This window comes from Puma concolor, chromosome D2 (assembly GCF_028749965.1).
Source record: "Puma concolor isolate L17-30 chromosome D2, mPumCon1.1.hap2, whole genome shotgun sequence".
Classification (NCBI taxonomy): Eukaryota; Metazoa; Chordata; class Mammalia; order Carnivora; family Felidae; genus Puma; species Puma concolor.
In genome coordinates this window covers 69,070,410-69,088,043 of record NC_141677.1, presented here as the reverse complement: position 1 = coordinate 69,088,043, position 17,634 = coordinate 69,070,410, and the positions used below count along the sequence as shown (strand labels likewise).

Here is a 17,634-nt window from a genome sequence, read left to right as displayed (position 1 = left end):
CAGCTTCTGCTCCCGTGGGGCTCAAGGCCTAGCAGAAGAGAGATATTAATCAAACGGTCAGAGAAATGTGAAAGTGCGACTTGATAAATGCTTCCAAGGAAAGAGTAAGATGGGCGGTATGAGCCTCCGCTGGGGTCAGGGAAGAGCTGGGCCTTGAAGGAGATGTGCAGTGTCCTTGGTGAGAGGGGGGCAGGATGCGCACAGAGGAGAGGCCCAGGGGCCAGGAATGGAAGGTAGGCAACTATCCGGCAATTATCTAAGAAGCATTCATGACCGCCCCAAGCTGTCCTCTCTGTATTCAAGAAATCTCATTCCGAGTTTCTTCCGCACCTGGCAAAATGCTTGATGAGTCTTTGCTCTTGCTGCAGCAGTAAGTGTAACAGTGAACTGGTATCTGTACTAATGCCCCACATTGGCTACCAGTATTATGAGCTTCCCCTTCACATGCTTGATCTCATGGAATTCTGACAACAATCCTATTGGATAGGAGAGCGACGGCAGAATCTTCCCAAGATCACGCAGCCTGGGTCCCTGCAACCAACACCAGGTTCATCTGGTTTAAGGCTGGGTACGTAAACCAGAACGGCACGGCTTGGGGTGAGCAGGAGGTGAAAAGATACTCAGGACTGCCATCTTTATCGCTGTGGTCGGTCCTGAGTCCTGGTGACTGAGCGAGCCTCCTATGAGGTCACCGCCTCCCCTGGAAAATTGGGATGGTGACACCTGTCTACCCACCCCATCCGGGGTTGTGAGGTTCAAGCAAGCACATGTGAGACTGATAGGCCCTCCATGAATAAGAAGCATGATCATTTGGCAAAAGTACACCCCAATACTGACTTCAAATAAGCAAGCTGAGTGATACCCTTTCAAGACCACAGACATCATTAAAGAGCAGGGAGAAAGAAAGAAAATGCACAGAAGAAAACACTTAGCCTCACCTTGACCCTGGGACATAAAAATGAGAGCTAACAGCAATTTCCTGAAGTCTGCCACATTACCAGGCACTGCCCAATGTAGGAAAGAATCGACTTCCCCCAGGAAAGGTCTGGCTTTTTCCTTTCCCTCGACGCGCGGAGGTGATGTTTAAACCCTCAGATTGTCCTGCTGGTGGGTGTCTGTTTACCTGGAGGCCTTAGGTCATACCAGGTGGCCTATTGATGTGGTTTATGGTGGGGGCTCGGGCCACACGGCAGCAGCCTTTCCTCCGGAAGGCTAGAGACACAGGTCAGCCACACAGGCAGTCAAGTGTGTCTACGTGACCGAGCCCCAGTAAAAAGCCCGGACGCAAGGCTTACGGGAGCTTCCCCTGTGGGTGACACCCCACGGGTGCTGTCACACACTGCTGGAGGAAAAGGGGCATGCTCTGCCTAATTCCACTGGGAGAAGACCATCAGAAACTCCACATGTGGAACCTTCTGGACTCTCTCTGCGCTACGTACTTTCTTCCCTCGGTTTATTTGACTTGGAATCCTTTCACCATAACCGTGATTATGAAAGCTTCCAGCACGTTCTCCAAGTCTTCCTAGTGAATTATCACACCTGAGTGTGGTCTTGGAAACACCCGAACTCACAGCCGGTGTCAGAAGTGAGGACGGTCATGGGGACTTCACTGTCCCTCTCCACTGTCACTGAATCCCCACATAAACCCAGGGAAGGAGCTGGTCCATTCCCATCTCACAGACAAGGACACTGAGCACTTAAAGAGGCCACCACTTGGCCGTGATCCCATCGCAGCGGGTGGGGAACCTGGCGTTAATCAGCAAGCTGCCGTGTTGGCTAGACTGTCACCTGAGCACACAGTGGTTCTGCCACCAGCTGCCAGGCCACATCTCAGGCTACCCCGGGGAGTTGCAGACAGACGCTGAACAGCAGCTCACGGTGTCAGAGGATAAAGGGAGATCTTAGAAAGTGCCAGAGTATGAAAAAAGAAAAGTACCACACTGTATAGATGCTAAGTGGTACTGTGACCTTACCGTTGCAACTCAGAGCCAGGCCACCTAGGCCAGAGATACCACAGCAGCCGTGAAACCCAAACCTCAGCCCTTTCATGGTCAGAGACATACCAGCCCTCAGGAGCAGGAGCCCGGACAGCAGTGATGCAATGCCTCCCAGGACAGGACATTCCACCGAGAGGCTGGCCAGTCGAGGGGCCACATTAGGGGTGTGCAGAGAGAGGACTCAGGCAGGAGGGGCAGAGGGGCAGCCAATGGCACATCTGCACCCAGGCGGGATGGCATGTGTCTGTCTGCCACGACACCTCTGTCTGCCAGCGTGGGGAGGGGCAGGAAGGAGGCTGCACACACAGCAGATTCCCCCTCCCCCCCATCCCGGGGACCAAGCTGTGCCTGTCAATCCTGCCTCCGCGTCTCAGGAAACCTGGCGTGGCCAATGCCCTCAGCCTCCTACACCCACGCCATCCCAGCTATGTGCCATAAAATTAGTTTTACAAGAGTGGTGGATTTAACACTGCCCCCTACACACAGTTCTGTCAGCTCTGCAGCCCCCAAAATACATAGCCAAGCGAAGGGTCGTACATAAAATCGAGATTTCTGTGCTTTGTTTGTATATTAAAAAAAAAAAAAAAAGCCTGCCCCAATGCTATGGTTTTCTATTTTATTTTATACATGTATACAAGGACAGAAGAGAAATCTGGTCAGATTATCTTGTTTTTGCTTTATCCTTGGGGTTCAAGAATCTAAATAATACCTCATAAGGGACATTTAGCAAAGGAGAAAGGAGAACGTTTTTTGACACAGAAATAACTGAGAAACATAGTATTCTTTTTTTTTAAATTTTTTTTTCAACGTTTTTTATTTATTTTTGGGACAGAGAGAAACAGAGCATGAACGGGGGAGGGGCAGAGAGAGAGGGAGACACAGCATCGGAAACAGGCTCCAGGCTCCGAGCCATCAGCCCAGAGCCTGACGCGGGGCTCGAACTCACGGACCGCGAGATCGTGACCTGGCTGAAGTCGGACGCTTAACCGACTGCGCCACCCAGGCGCCCCGAAACATAGTATTCTTTTTTTTTTTTTTTTAATTTTTTTTTTTCAACGTTTATTTATTTTTGGGACAGAGAGAGACAGAGCATGAACGGGCGAGGGGCAGAGAGAGAGGGAGACACAGAATCGGAAACAGGCTCCAGGCTCTGAGCCATCAGCCCAGAGCCCGATGCGGGGCTCGAACTCACGGACCGCGAGATCGTGACCTGGCTGAAGTCGGACGCTTAACCGACTGCGCCACCCAGGCGCCCCGGTATTCTTAATAATAGTAATGTGAATTACCATCTGGGATTTTTAAAATAGCCTTCCAGGAATAAGCTCCGAAACAGTGCTATTATCCTACAGCCCTGCAGGGGTCCATGGATGGGTTTCAGAATGCCCATGAGAAACCATGACATTGAAACGGTTCGCAAAATCAGGTGCTCAAGAGTAATTTTTCCAAGGTGAAAGTCCAAAGCTTTCATCAGCTCCTTAAAGGAATCTCTGACCCCAAAATGTTAGAGCTCCTAGCACATTCTCGATTTCCCCTGCTCCCAAGGCATCCCTGTGAATTAAACAGGGGAAGAAGGATCACCGTCCCCGACACAAGGGAAAGGGCACTGACGGCCCAAGTTCACAGGGTGTGCCTGTCACTTCATTAGCAGCGCGGTAGTGAATGTATATCACGGTCCACACTGCAGTAATATGGTAGTTCCTCCACCCCCAAGACTGAAAACTTCTTGAGAACACAGACTAGACTTCCTTCCCTGGGCACCCAGCACCTGCTAGGTGCGGGATCAGGGTCCGAGAGGTCAAGTTCCTGGAAGGAATGCTGGACATGGCCACAGTAAACCAGGCACACCCACAATAGGTGCTTGGTAAATGCTTTTTGGTGATAATGATGATCCTGTCTTCCTTGCCTGCTGGGAGGATTATTGTCACTCCTCAGATGATTCACACGCAGCAAAAATATCTGCTTTGGCCACAAAGAAAGAATGTTCCCTCTCTAGGTCTCGAAGTGCCAGACCACCAGCAGGGCAACAATACGACCCAGAATACTGGTGGCTGCAGGGACCAGGTATTGGGAAGAATGCTGAGCAGTCTGAATAACCGACCTTTCTCTCCGCAGCTCTACGCGAGCCAATGATCCAATCACGCAGTGACCTTTCCTCTGCCCCTGAAACCGAACTGAGGAAATCCTGATGACGCTCTCCTGGAGAGCTGCCAGTAAAAAGTCCGAGGCCTCGGGAGGCACATTCGAGACCCCTCCCTTCCACAAAAAAGTGGAGATCAGCTGTAAGGCCACTTCAGGGCTTGTACAGCTCCCAGCGTGGAGCAGCCTGTGGGCACAGAGGTTGTCCTGCAGGAATGGGGAGGGACTGCTGGTGGATATGTCGCTACCCTCTGGGGTATGAAAATGTTCTGGAAGGAGACAGTGGATGGGTGTTCCATTCCGTGAATATACCCCAAAATTGCTGAATGGCATGCATTAAAAGGGTGAGTTTTATGGTGTGTGACTTAAATATCTCAACAGAGCTGCTCTCAACCACAGGGTACCCTCCTCCTAGCTTGAAAGCTTGCTGGGGGGATTGTGCCAGCCTGCAGTGTGCAGCCCCCTCACCCCAGCCCAAGCGCTCCTCTGTCAACAGTACTCGAGGTGGGATTAGCATCACTGCTCTGTGCTCCATGGTTCCTCAGGAAGCAAAGGGCAGGATACAAATGGACAACAGTGACTGATTCTGGGGCAGGATCTGAGATTTGAGGTGGTGGGGAAAAGACCCTTTCGTTTTATAGGTAATGTTTTAATGTATGTTTTCAAGTTTACTTATTCATTTTGGGGGGGGGGAGGGGCAGAGAGAGAGGGAGAGAGAGAATCCCAAGCAGGCTTCATGCCGTCAGCGCAGAGCCCGACTCGGGGCTGGAACTCAGGAACTGTGAGATCGTGACCTGAACTGAAATCCAGAGTCGGACACTTAACTGACTGAGCCACCCAGGGGCTCCAACGTTTTAATATTTTAAAGGAGAATGTATTCATATGATACTTGTGTAGTTAAAATTGAACTTTTAAGGGCACCTGGCTGACTGACTCAGTTGGTGGAAGGTGTGATTCTTAATCTCAGGGTTATGAGTTCAAGCCCCACACCGGGCACAGAGCTTACATTAAAAAAATATATTTAATTTTTTTTTTTTTTTTTTTTTATATTTAATTTTTTAAAAGTCTGCTATTGGGGTGCCTGGGTTGCTCTGTCAGTGAAGCATCTGAGTCTTGATTTCAGCTCAGGTGACAATGTCATGTTCTTGAGTTCAAGTCCTGCATCGGGCTCTGTGCTAACACCACAGAGCCTGTTTGGGATTTCCTCTCTCCCTCTGTCTCTGCCCCTGCTCACCTGCACTTATTCTCCCTCTCTCTCTCAAAATAAATAAACTTAAAAAAAAATAAAAAATAAAATGCCTGCTATTATGCTTGAAATACATCTTTCTATTAATCATTTCAAATCATCTGGCTTAATAACCATATTTAAACACTGACAGCAACTAAAAGCCAGGAAGTCCTACAGAGGAAATTCTGTCATCAAGAGAAATGGTCATTTCTAATACAATTAACTTCACTGCTCCAAACTACAAAGTACAGCCACTTCTGCACCACCCCCCCCCCCCAAAAAAAATTAACCAATGGTAGAGAAAACGCAGCAGTAAGAGCTGGGGGCTGGGCAGGTGCCCAGTGGGGAGAGGGCCCCCATCTGCCTCATTCTGACATCTGCGGTCTCAGGGATGCACCCACCACCTGCTCTGTGCGCCGTGTTCACGCTCGAGCTATAAGCGAAGTGGGAGGACGGCTCTGCAATAAATTGCCTTAATCTGCTTATCACACCTATTTTTAGGCCTTCATTTTACAGCCTGGAGAAGTGAGAAGGTGCAGGAGATCCAAATACATGGCCACATTAAGATGTTTCCTGAGAAGCAGGGAGACGCTTTCACAAGCAAAACCAGAGTCGGAAGCCACAGGTTGTTTTTGAAGAGGACGCCAATTAGGCGAGCTGCTGAAGTGCCCGTTCATTTGCCCTCTGACCACCTGAAAGGCGGGGTCTGTTCCCAGGGACTCACTGCTGGGTCGACATCGCCGAGAGGGCCCCAAACACAGCAGGGCAGCCATGGGCAAAGTGACCTCTCCTGCCTGGCAGAGCCTGCAGGAGACCTGGGGAAATGGTGGCCACGCTGTCCACCCTGAGCTGGCGAGGAGAGAGTGGCCAGGGTTCTCCCAGCAGACTGGGCCCTCTGCAGAAAACAGTCCAGGTGAGACATTCCCATGAAGAGGTGAGGGACTTGGCTACACCGGCCATCGATCTAGATGCCAGAGATTCAGTCAGCAGGAAACAAAACAAAGTCTCTCTTCTGGCAGAAATTGCATTCCGGTACAGGAAGACTGAAAACCAGACAAATGTTATCATGTGCCAGGCAATGATGAGGACAAGAGAGCAAGCGAAAAAGGAACAGGGGGCAGAGAGAGATGGGACTGCCGCTTGGCCTGCAGGCAGGGTAGGGAAGCAAGGCCATGGATGCTGCTGGCCTCAGGAAGGACAGGCCCCCAGGCAGCAGGAGCAAGGGCCCTGGGGACAGCTGAGGGGGAGCAAGATAGCCAGAGGGGAGAGTGTCACAGAGAGGACAGGAAGGAAGAGGACACGATGGTCAGGGCCAGGGAGGCCACACAGGCGACACCTCTGGATTCTATTCTCAGTAAGGTGGGGAGGGTCTGGAAGGCTCTGAGCACAGGAGGGAAACAAGTAGACTTGCATTTTCAAAGATCACTCGGCTGCTGGGGGAGAGCAGACTGGAGGGGCCCAAGACACCGCAATGTCTGGGTGAGAGCCCACCTAACAAAGGCGGCAGCAGAGGAGGGCGTGAGCATGGTAGATTTCGTGTATGTTTTACAGTAAAGCCAACAGGCTCTGCTGATGCGTGGAGGTGGAGAGAGAGGGAGAGGAGAGGCCAGGATGCCTCTAAGGTTTCAGGTCTGAGAACACCTTGGAGACCCAGGGCTGTGCCCCCAACCGTAGACCAAGATCACGGATCTGAGGAGCATTCTGCTTTTCCAGGAAAGCAGTGCTTCGGTGAGATCCTGAGCACCCCCCAGGGGTAGGTGAACACAGGGTTCTCAAACATTGTGCCCGAATTCCTCAGCATCAAAGCAACAGCCCTGAAGGCTTGTCAATGCCACGACTGGCAAGGTGGGAGAGGCAGAGAGGGAGCCAGAACCCTTTCTACACAGGATCTCATTAAATCCTCAGGAGATACAGATCATCCTCATTTACTGATGAAGAAACCGTCATATAAAGATGACTATGCTGGATGAAATATCGGACTTTTTAAAAAATGTACATGCAGAAACTCTAATCTGGGATGGGAAAGGTCTTCCCAAGCAAGATGCAACACTCAGAAACCATAAAGAAAAAGCATGAGGGGCGCCTGGGTGGCTCAGTCGGTTAAGCGTCCGACTTCGGCTCAGGTCATGATCTCGTGGTCCGTGAGTTCGAGCCCCGCATCAGGCTCTGTGCTGACCACTCAGAGCCTGGAGCCTGTTTCAGATTCTGTGTCTCCCTCTCTCTGACCCTCCCCCGTTCATGCTCTGTCTCTCTCTGTCTCAAGAATAAATAAACGTAACAAAAAAAAATTAAAAAAAAAAAAAGAAAAAGCATGAAAAATTTGAAATCTGGGGCACCTGGGTGACTCAGTCGGTTATGCATCTGACACTTAATTTTGGCTCAGGTCATGATCTCACAGTTTGTGAGCTCAAGTCCCGCATTGGACTCCATGCGGACAGCTCAGAGCCTGGAGCCTGCTTCAGATTCTGTGTCTCTCTCTCTCTCTGCCCCTCCCGGGCTTGCACTCTGTCTCTCTGTCTCTCAAAAATAAACATTAAAAAATTTTTTTCCATTAAAAAAAAAACATAAAAAAAAATTGAATTCATAAAAAATGTAAAATGTCTGCCTAATCAAAGATGAACAAAGACGAAAGCTGAAATGGCACACACATACACCCCAGAAACAGACAAAAACAGAAACAAAATCCAACCCATTCATAAACAAAACAAAAAGCAATACCTAAGAGAAAATATTTGCAACATAAATAACATGAGTTGAGATCTACAATGCACAAAGAATTTACCCAAATCAATAAAAATACAAACAACCACATTTTTAAAAAGGCAAAAACTATGCATATCAACTAACACAAGGGAGAAATTCAAGACCCCTGTGAAAGGTTGCTTATCTCGCTTATCTCGCCAGCTCCCACAAAGGCTCACAAATGAGGACCTCACATTTTCAAGAAAAGCATTTACATTCGGTGTTGGGGAGGGTGTGAGAAACAAACATTCTACTTAGCAGGTGGGAGTGTAAGCTAGTAGGTCTTTTTGGAACAAGATTTGGCAGAATCTATCAAAATGTTTCATGTGTATGTCCTATGACTCAGACATTCTACTAGAAGACTCCACCTACAGATATACTTCCATATGTACGCAAGAAAACATACTCAAGCTTATTCACTGCAGCATGGTTGTAACAGAGAAAAAAATACTCATGACAATAATAACTGTCCACCAACAGATTACTTAAGCACATTTTCCATGCGATCAAATGCTATGGCATCTTTAATAAGAATGGAGTAGAAGTATATGTACCAGCATCAAAGATCTCAAAACAAACAAACAAAAAAAGCCCAACAGTGAAAAGTTATAGAATACATGTAACATGTTACTCTATCTGTTAAAAAATTAAACACAAATTATATGCATGTGTCTACATATATATGGATGTAAATGCATAGAGAAAGGCCTAGAAGTATATACCCCAAACTGCCTTCAGCCATTGGACTTCGAAAAGAGGATTCAAATGAGCAGAATGAGAAAGAATGGAGGCCTCCACTTAGCACTCAGAACTCCTAAGGAAACACTAACGTGTTAAAATGTTTATAATCATCAACTCATATATTGCTTAAGAAGTGATAGTGTTTTAAAAACTAAAGGATGATAATGATACTTGTATTCCAACTTTTTTTAAAATTTTTTTTTTTTTTTTTTTTTTTCAACGTTTATTTATTTTTGGGACAGAGAGAGACAGAGCATGAACGGGGGAGGGGCAGAGAGAGAGGGAGACACAGAATCGGAAACAGGCTCCAGGCTCTGAGCCATCAGCCCAGAGCCCGACGCGGGGCTCGAACTCACGGACCGCGAGATCGTGACCTGGCTGAAGTCGGACGCTTAACCGACTGCGCCACCCAGGCGCCCCCCAACTTTTTTAAGTGTTTGCTTACTTTTGAGAGCAAGTGTGAGAAGGGGAGAGGCAGAGAGAGGGAGAGGCAGGGAATCCCAAGCAGGCTCTGTGCTGTCAGTGCAGAGCCTGACATGGGGTTCCATCTCACAAGCCATGAGATCATGACCTGAGCTGAAATTAAGAGTCGGATGCTCAACCGACTGAGCCACCCAGGTGCCCCTGTATTCAAGCTTTTCATTGCACATGGGAGACACCCAAACTGACAAAGAAACCATCATATAAAGATGACAAGACACACATCTTCTCTGTGGAGCAGCCCTACTGCAAAAGGAACCATTTCCCTCCATTTGTTCATCCCTGGGTTACACGGCCAGGGGTTTGTCTCCCTCCCACAAGGAGTGGGAGCAGCACAGTGGAGTCTGGCGGGCCACCTGCCCACTCCAGTGAGTGAAACCCCCTTCCCGAGTCTACGACTGACAGTCCCAATAGGGCCACATGGATTGGGAGAGGAGTGCCCCCGGGGGAGGAAACCAAACCCGAACTGGAGGAAGGGGAGTGGGGAAGCGTGACCGGCAGGGCAAGCAAATGGACCACACAATCCACAACAGACCAGAAATGACCAAGGTCTGAAGTCGCCGCCCAGTGTCACACAGCTGGTCAATGGCGGAGGTGGAATTCAAATCAGGTGTGAGAAACTGCAAAGTCATTGTTCCCTCCGCGTCACCTCAGTGCCACTCTTGGCAGCCAGGGGACACCAATCTCAGTAAGCCCTGTGCCTGAGAAGGGCGTGCTGCAGGCCTGTCATCCAAGAACTCCAGTAAGCCCATCACAGTCCTTCAAGTTCCCTCCAGATTATCATCCTTAGAGCAAAATGAAATTTGCACAGACAGAATTTGCTGGATGGAGGGAGGTGAAGGGCAAGAGAAGACAGACGGGTATTTGAGATATGAAGGACAAGAGAAAATAGGTTCCAACAGGACTTGGAAAGAACAGGAAAGGACAAAGATGCAGAGAATGAGGATGGGGATTCTTCCCGCAGACTAACCTCCACCAACGTCATCCCTTATGGGCACCTTGTTTTGCATTGTGGAAGGGGCTGTGTAAAAAGAGTGCAGCAGACATACATCCCGCAGCTGTCCTCAGAGGACTGCAGTTAAAGATGGACACGCTAGTACAGGTGACTGTCACGGGATACACAGACAAGATAAATGTGACACTGATACGGCCAATTACTTTTTCTTTATGCAGAATCCAAACACATAAGGAAGAAAGCTCAGTCAACAGGCGATAAAAATACAATTGCAGGAAGGATAATAGGCACGGTTATAAATTCAAATTTTCTCTATTGTTTAATCCCTTTAGCCCATACTCCACCTATGTATTCAACCAATACTTACTCAAATACCCACTGCCTTCTGAAATCCTGCCCACTCCTGTGCTCTCGTTCTAAATTAGGACATAATCTACATTTTCTACTATTTCAATCAACCAGATTACCGCAATCCCAAACCACATTCTTTCAATGATGGTGAAATGTATCAAAGCAGACAATGCATTTCTTAGTTAACGTTGGCTGTGGCATAATTAAGACTGTCTTCACCCAAGCCCACAGACAAAGAGAAGCCGGGCACTCGGGTGTTCAGGCATGGGGTGGCAGCAGCAGGTCCTAGCTCTGGTCCCACGGTAGGAAATGAGGTCCAACCCTGCCTTGGATTGAGGGGTCTGGGCCTGCTCAGAGAGCTGTCTCCATCCCTAACTGCTCACCTCTCCATTACCAGGAAAGGGAGAAGACAGGCACCTTCACACGGAAGATGCCGAAACCACGTATTACTAGTCTTTTCCAAGCTGGACAATTAGCTATATGCACTTCACCCTTCACAACTTACATCCCTTTTTACAAATGAATGTGAGACTTCCCAAGACAACTTTGTTTCAAGCCAATGAGAGAACCAGGAACATAATTAGGAGCTTGTGTAGACGCTTCTAGTGCTTGCCCTTGCCCGGTTCTTTTCTTCTAGCACAGGGGAGGACTGCACTTCCCAGCCCTCTTGGTCAGGTGGGCCCACGGAGGTCACTCTTGCCAACAGGCTGTGAGAAGCGTGATGCCACCTCCAGGCTGAAGCTCTTGATTGCTGGGTGAGCATCTCTTGTCCTATCTCAGTGACCAAGAAGGTCACATGTTCCAGGTAGTGAGGCCGTGAGATGGTGGAGCCTCTGACATCTTGAGGGACAGTATAGAGCAGCCCCCACAATGTTTGCACATGGGAATGAGTGAGAAGTACATTTTATTGTACTAAGCCTCTGGGATTTGGTTATAGCATAAGTCTATCGTGACTTGTAAAAAAAAGTTTTTCATCTAGCAAAAGGTTAAGATATCTGTACAAATAAGTAAAATACAACAAAGGAAGGCTGACACTGGCCTAGCCTGCCAAAGGTACTCACCCAATGTATGGTGAAGGAGTGAATAAATGGATGACCTAAGCATGGTATAGACAGACGAGAGTCTCAGAGTAGGAAACATTCACTTCCATTTGGGAGATAATCAGGAAAGGGTGATGGAGCAGAGGAAATGTAAATATTAACAACATAAATATTGAAAAAAAAATCTGTTGGATTACTGACATTTTTCAAGTTCATTTGAGAAGGTCCCTACAAGGGGAATCCTTTTTCTAAGAGCCTTTCCTCCCAGGAACCTGAAGACCAAGTGATGCTTCAAGCCAGCTGGAGCCCCCTCCCTGAGCTGGTGGGTCTCCAACCAAGTCACATAATGGAAAACATTTCTTCTCCCTCCTGACAAGTATGTTGGAAGAGGGACCATGTCGCCCCTCCTCAAGAATTCCACAGAGCTGGGACTCCTGGAAGGGCTTCCCCAGCCTGGCACTCTCTCTGCTGCTCCCACTGGTGGCTTCCATGGGCCACTGGCAACCCACAGCTCCGAATAGCTGCTCTCTGGGGGCAGCAGCTTCCTGTGACAGCGGCCAGCAGATGCTCTCTCATTAGTAGTTCACTGAACAATCCCAGTAGCAAAAGTTGCTGCTCTCAAGGAATGTGATCTTCCAATGCCACAGGTTGGCAGCCCTTGGGGTCCTCAGTACCCTGTCCCTCCAGCCTGGATGGCCAGATGGCTAGCCCAGCATGTGTACAGCCACTGCAAAGCACCATTCAGAGGGGACAGCGCTAGGCCAAGCTTCGCTGTGGCAGCAGTGGTACTGGGGACATATGCCAAAGAGCTCCTCCTTTATAAAACCTTTCAACTGCCCTCCAAGGACTGCAGATATGGTTACACTTAGAGCTGCCCAGCATGGCCAAGACCTCATAAGCCTCTTGAACTAAGGAACACCCTATCTCCCTTAAGAGGTTCTCCTACTCTGCCTCAATCCTTAAGTGTGCCGAGGCTCAAGTGTCTACCCAGTGCATCAGCCAGCAGTCCCAGCTCCCGTTTTGCATCCCATCTGCAGGACCACATCTGTGACCCTGACCCCAGGCTCTGACCTGCCCCCAGGAGATGGGTAGGCTTCATACTAATAATATTCCTGGGTTATGATCCTGTAGCACATGCATCTTCTAAGGATTAATATATGTAAACATCGTCAGTCTTCGCAAAGACATTATTTCATGCTGTTCCGACAGCCTCACAAGGCAGTCCTTAGTGGACTAGAAAATACGCTGGCACAGGAATAAGGAGCCCCAGATTCTGTTTCCAGACTTTCCCCTCAGTAGCGGAGACACTGGAAAAATGACCACCTCCCTAAGCCTCAGTTTCTTCACCTGTAAACTGGAGTCAGATCTGTTCTACCTACCTCAGGGAATGGTTGTGGGACTGACATTAACGTAATGGAGGTGAAAGCTCTTTTAAAACACGACACTAGGGTGCCTGGGTGGCTCAGTCGGTTAAGCATCTGACTCTTGATTTAGACTCAGGTCGTGATCTCACGGTTCCTGAGTTCGAGCCCCACGTTGCGCTCTGTGCTGACAGTGCGGAGCCTGCTTCAGATCCTCGTCCCCCCAACTCTCTGCTTCTCCCTGCTTTCTCTCTCTCTCAAAATAAACGCTTAAAAAAAAAAAAACAGTTTAAAGCACTATACTAATGCTGAGTAGCATTAGTGCATTTATTCCTTAATTTGCAAGAACTGCATATATTTAATTAATAAAAAGTTCCTTAGCAATGCCATAAATGCTCAGATTGCAGTACCAAATTACTAAATAACTACCATGTCCCTTGAGTGTGCAAAGTCTCATGAGGGACACAGGAAGGTTTAAGGCCTGGTCTTTTCTCCCTAGTGATTTAAACCCAGTAGGGATTATAATCCAATTTAATGTTGCTACATTTAAAGAGAGTAGAGAGGACTCAGAATATCATCCAAGCCATGTCCCTCACTTGACAGGGAGGGAAACTGAGGCTAACAAATAACTAATAACTAATACCCAACAACAGCTATAACATTAGCTAGCACTTACTGCATGGTTCCTCCTTATGACCCTCAGAGGGACTGTAGCCCAGGCCTGGGACCCAAGTGTCCAGACTCCTTAGCCAGGACTATTTCCATGAGTATATAAAAATCTACTTCTTGGGGCACCTGGGTGGCTCAGTTGGTTAAGTGTCTGACTTCGGCTCAGGTCATGATCTCGCGGTTTGTGAGTTCGAGCCCCATGTCAGGCTCTCTGCTGTCAGCACAGAGCCTGCTTCGGATCCTCTATCCCCCTCTCTCTTTACCTCTCCCCCTCTTGCACTCTCTCTCAAAAATAAATACACTTAAAAAAAAACAACCTCTTAAATCTACTTCTCTGCATCCGCCCTGGTCATCAGGCTTTTAGGTCAACTACTTCTCTTTTGAGATCCTCACACTGAGTGCCCTTAAAAGACGAGCAAGAACTGAAACAGCGGACAGAGCAAAAGAACATTCCAGGAGGTAGCCTGGGGGAACTGAGGGGAACTTCCCCACCAGGGAGGAAGTAAGAGACACTCAAAAACCAGAAGCCAACGTGAGGACGACCTAAAATGACTGATGATCATTTTAAGCTACTCTACAGAGAGCATAATAGATGTGCTGGGGAATTAACAGAAAAAAAAAAAATATACGGTTTCAGCCAAAGAGAAACGTATAGTCGGTCCAGGTGATAAAGTATACACCTGTGACATAACAGAAGCGTAATTACTGGAGTCTCTAGGACAGTTTTCATTAGGCTTAATCAATAGAGACTGAAAAATCCTAGGGAGTCTTTTCATGCTATGCTTAGACTATTGCAGTAGCCTTTAGTTTAAGACTACTTATCTCTGTTCATGATAATCTACTACAATGGCGACCAGAGCGGCAAGTACTCCTGCTGCTGCTGCCACACACACATCGTCACCTGTGGTCTTTGGGCTCAGGGAGACTGAGAAGAGCATCCGTCCCAAGACCCTCCTCTTGAGGAACCCGGGGAATTGTGGATGCCACCTTCTGGGAATGGCATCTCATGTAAGCCCTTTCTGTGTGGGAGCCTCCTTGTTCCCCAAGCAAGAGTAGTCCCAGAAGACTGTGGCCCACATGTCGCCAGCTCTCCCCCACATTCTAGGGCCTGGGGCTCATGCGGGACCTGTCCTCCAGGGGATGGCCCTCCCTCCAGTTCTCCTCCTGTGTGGGGAGCCCAGAGCAGGTCCTAACCAGGCAGAGGTCCAACTGGGAAACTAGTCACCAGGGTGCCCAGTATTCCCAAGAGACTTTGGGAAAGGAAGCCCCACCCCTTCTCCCCCAAAACAGGAGAGTGAGAGAGGGACCAGCCTCTCTTCAAGAAAAGGTGAGCTTCTCTCTCCCTCCTCAGCCTCTCCCCCATTGGGCAGGCCTGGTGTGGGGTCCGGGCTTTGTCTGGGAAGCTGCGAACTGAAGGTGGAAAGCGGCTCTTTCAGGAGACCCCATGCAGCAGCCCCAAATTCAGATGCTCTCTAAACTCAGAACTGGAGGTCTGATGGGGATAAGACGATGCTGATCCGTGGGGTTATTGTGAAGATTAACTGAGCGAACATGCAGGAAGGGCCTGCACCCGGTATATGCTGAGCACCCAGTATATGCCACAGAAGCGTGTGCATTATCATCACCAGTTAGAGTCCTGGCCGCATTTCCAGATTTTCTGGGCATACCCTGCTCAGCCAACCACCAACCTCCTCTGCTAAAAATTACCTCACATACAAAGCAAAATGTTCACTATGGTCGTAGCCCAACTACTGGTAACTTTTCACTCATCAGCACAAATGTTAAAGCTAAGAGACCTTCGATGCAGAGGATGTAGCAGCATGGCAAGAAACTGATCAAACTGTGTGGTTTTCACATTTCCTGCTTCTTAGCAGTGAACTCTCTCTTCGTATGAAACACTAGGCGGAAGACTAAAATATAATGCTGACTGAAGCAGATCCAGAAGATATGGGGTGGGGACCCTCACCCTATCCTGCCCTCTTTGTGGCAGCCCCTGGGCTTCTGAGGGACACGAATTAAAAAAGAAACCGGCTGAGGGACATCTGGCTGGCTAAGTCAGTGGAGCATGTGACTTTTGATCTCAGGGTTGTGAGTTTGAGCTCCATGTTGGGTGTAGAGATTAAATAAATAGAACTTTAGAAATAAATAAATAGGGGCGGCTGGGTGGCTCAGTTGGTTGAGCATCCTGTTCTGATTTTGACTCAGGTCATGGTCCCAGGGTCGTGGGATGGAGCCCCGTGTTGGGCTCTACACTGAGCACGGAGCCTGCTTGAGATTCTCTCTCTCTCCCTCCCTCTCTCTCTCTCTCTCTCTCCCTCCGCCCCTCTCCTGCTCACGTGCTCTCTCTCCTTCCCTCTCTCTCTCTCTCCTCTAAAAACAAAAAATAGGGGCACCTGGGTGGGTCAGTCAGTTAAGTATCCAACTTCAGCTCAGGTCATGATCTCACTGTTCGTGAGTTCAAGCCCCACATCAGGCTCTGTGCTGTCAGCACAGAAGTTGCTTGGGATTCCCTCTCTCTGTCCCTCCCCCACTTGCTCTCTCTCTGTCTCTCCCTCAGCCCCTCTCCCTGCCCCTCCACATCTCTTTAAAATAAAAATAAATAAAATTTTAAAATAATAATAATAAGCGGTGCCTGGCTTGCTCAGTCAGTTAAATGTCTCACTCTTAGTTTTGGCTCAGCTCATGATCTCTCTCTCTCTCTCTCTGTCTCTCAAAATAAATAAATAAATAAACTTAAAAAAAAATCTTCTTTAAAATAATAATAACAATAGGGGCGCCTGTGTGGCTCAGCTGGTTAGGTGTCTAACTTCAGCTCAGGTCATGATCTTGCAGTTTGTGAGTTCGAGCCCCGCGTCGGGCTTTGTGCGGACAGCGCGGAGCCTAGAACCTGCTTCGGATTCTGTGTCTCCCTCTCTCTGCCCCTCCCCCACTTGCACTCTGTCTCTGTCTCAAAAATAAATACACATTAAAAATAAAAATAATAATAAAATAATAATAACAGGGCACCTGGGTGGCTCAGTTGGTTGAGCATCCAACTCTTAATTTCGGCTCAGGTCACAATCCCAGGGTCATGGGATGGAGCCCCAAGTCTGGCTGCATGCATTGAGTATGGAGCCTGCTTGAGATTCTCTCCCTCCCTCTCTCGCTCCACTCCTCTTCCTGGCTTCTGTTCTCTCCCTCTCTCTCAAAAATTAATTAATTAATTAATTAAAACATGTTTAAAATAAAATAATAACAATAATAGAATTATGTTTAAGACTTGTCAGGGCCCTTACTCAAAGTGTTTCTGCCCATCAACAGCACAGACAGAAACGTAAGAGACGAGCCTCAGCCATCAGGGCAGAGCTGGCTGGAGCGGGGCTTGTCCCCCGCTGGCCGGGTGTCTGTTCCAGTGCTCCCAGCACACCCGCAGGGCTGCCCTCGGAGGCAGTCGTCCAGCAAGAAAATGCCAGGGTCACCCGTTGGTTCTTTTACTCTTGACCCCAGCATTTAAATCCTGGCTGCCTCACAAGCAGCCCGAGGGCTTCAGTGGAGCCACAGTGGACGGGAGGGGAGGGAGATGTCAACAAGGGTTTACAGGCTGAAGCTGTTTATCTCACACTGAACCTGACCCCTCATCACAAGAAGGACGGCCCCGTCCTAGTTCAAAGGCGAGCTGCAGCTTTGGCCGAAAGGGCCGCATTTCTGACCCGCTATGGAAGAGTTGAGACGAGCCTTTAAAACAAGAAAAACAAAGAAACACAACAATTGATAGCCGAGGACTAAAATGAAATAAGATTCCATCGGTGCCTCGTGTAAAACTGGATGCCAAGCCCAGCTTATCCTCAAGTTTACAAACACCCACTGAGCATTTCTGTCACAAATAGTGCCACCCACTCTGGGCCACGCTCGCTCCCAAGCTATTATCTTGAACTGTACTTCACATTTCTGTGAC

At 48.5% G+C, this 17,634-nt stretch overlaps 1 protein-coding gene across 5 annotated transcripts in view; it reads right to left on the bottom strand.

Moving 5' to 3' along the window:
• Nucleotides 1–17,634, bottom strand: part of RBM20 (RNA binding motif protein 20) — a 196,022-nt gene that overhangs the window by 112,794 nt on the left and 65,594 nt on the right. The gene's annotated exons all lie outside the window — the stretch shown is intronic.